Source organism: Papaver somniferum, chromosome 4 (assembly GCF_003573695.1).
Source record: "Papaver somniferum cultivar HN1 chromosome 4, ASM357369v1, whole genome shotgun sequence".
NCBI lineage: Eukaryota > Viridiplantae > Streptophyta > Magnoliopsida > Ranunculales > Papaveraceae > Papaver > Papaver somniferum.
In genome coordinates this window covers 105,106,421-105,108,676 of record NC_039361.1, presented here as the reverse complement: position 1 = coordinate 105,108,676, position 2,256 = coordinate 105,106,421, and the positions used below count along the sequence as shown (strand labels likewise).

The following is a 2,256-nucleotide window of genomic DNA, read 5'->3' as shown; positions in this document are numbered from 1 at the left end:
TGGAGATGCGGGGTATCGAACCCCGTACCTCTCGCATGCAAAGCGAGCGCTCTACCATGTGAGCTACATCCCCGGATGGTGATCAAACTGGCATCCATGTTATATATATGGTATTCTACCGAAAGTTGTTCCCAGAAGCTCATTGAACTGTAAGAATCATCATCAACAATCACCGACTTCGTTTCTCTGTTGTTGTATCTCAACTCTCGGGGGTGCTGGACTCGACCAATTCTTTAAGCGGAAGGAAATCAAGATTGCTAAGGGGTATGCCAAATCTCTCACACCCATAAGATTTACTAGATTGGTACACCTTATGTAAAGTGGTACATGTGCAACAACAATCTTGAAACAAATGAGCAAACAAAGTAGAGATGTATAAAACTAGTGCCATATTTGTTTGGATCTGACTCGTCATTTGATTCGAACCCACTCATATGCGAGATCATTTGTTTATTTTTGTATTTCTCATGTTTGATTTGAAGTCTGGCTCGCTCATACATATAACTCGAAGCTATTTGAGTTATATGTATGAGTCAGATATTATTTGAGTCATATGTAATAATTTAGATTCAGATGAGTCAGATATTATTATTTTTAGGCATATGTAATAATTTAGATTCAGATGAGTCAGATCCACCATTGATTCCTATGAATGTGTTTGTTGGAGATAAAGATGCATCTTTAATGGACATGAAACCCCTTATAAATAGTGGTGATTGAATCTCCTAAGAACATTTCAAGAACTTATTACTTTCTTCATTTTTAATAGCATGATCAGAAACTTTGAACATCGTGTTTTTGGTCGGGTCAAGAGATTGCAATCCGTGAACTCGATTATGGTGTTAGGGATTCATTGAGTCATGGAGGTAAAATTCATTGATTTGTTGTGATCACCCATTATTTGGGAAAAGGCCATTCTAAAAGAATCGGAATATCCTTGAAATCGGGGGTACAATAGTTATCCGTGTGTTTTTCATTCTTTATTATAACTCAACTTTTCAACACAAATATAGTCTGAAGATTCGAAGTGTTCGTTTATTTTGTAGTTGTAAGTTTATGCTCACTTGAGATAAAAATATTTATTCACTTTTCAACGTGAATGTGATCTGTTTTCATGAAGGCACAAAAATATAAAGATTGTGAGACAAGATTTTCTCAATGTGAATGTGATCCAAGATCATAATATTTGAAGGAGAAAGATGGGGGATGTGCACAATATTACCTTGGAGACAAACGCTATAATCTTGTACCAGACTCATTTTTCTCATAGTCTCAAGAATGTTATAATCGAAAAACTAGTCTTCAAATGGGAAGATGCAGTTAGGAGGGAGTTGTTGTTTTTTTGAGTGTTTTAAGTCGATCTATTATCTGTAAAATAGTTATGGTTTGTCATTCTTTCAAATGGGAAGACACGGTTGTGACGCAATTCGGGGTTAATTTCTTAAAAAAGTTTTGGTTTTAAGAAACTATTATATATAAAATCTTATCATTTTGTTGATATAAAAACATGAAGTTGGTAAACTCCTTTCCCACACTATTTTTCTTTTACTCCATCATCTCCTTAATTTCTCGTGGTAAATTCGAAATAAACAACCCTTTAAGATTCCGCATAACTATAATTAAAATTTACTCTCCATTTTTTTTTCAGGTTCATTTCAGTATGACTTCATGAGGTTTATATTCCATTTTGGCTTTCTCTAATGTCTAACAACCTACTTCAGTAAGTTTCGGTTTGGCACACCAATTTTAGCAATCCAAGGTATTAGATGTAACATGTAGTAGTAGCGCCATGCATTTGATCTGAATGTAGTTCGGTATTTAGTTTTTTACATGAACATAAAATATATGTAACACAAAAAATTATAAAAATACATTATTACCCGCCCTAAAAAACTGTAGAAAGATATGAAGAAACTAAGAAACGTAGATAACAAAGGGTAGATGAAGTTTAGATGAAGCTTGTGGGTAAGGGGAGAATACTTGTTACAAGGGATGTAAGAACTAACGAATAAATCGATTTGATTGATTGGGGTCATATTATATAAAGATACATGCTTGTTGTTGCCTCATAGGTTTCGTTGTAGTAATGCAAGTTAAATGAACGGAGCGACGAGTGATCACAAAGGTATGAAGAAAAAATCAATATGTACGGTATTAGGTTCAACTACTTGTTGTTATATTTTAGTAGGTATAATCTTTGTTGTTATAGAAAAACAGTAGATACCTAATTAAATGCAAGTTAAAGCAATATGGATG

The 2,256-nt window shown here is 34.0% G+C and overlaps 1 non-coding gene across 1 annotated transcript; it reads right to left on the bottom strand.

Annotated features, from left to right (window-relative positions):
- TRNAA-UGC lies at positions 1-73 on the bottom strand. Its single transcript has one exon. It is a non-coding gene; the product is annotated as a tRNA-Ala (tRNA).
- Positions 74-2,256: the final 2,183 nt, after the last annotated feature.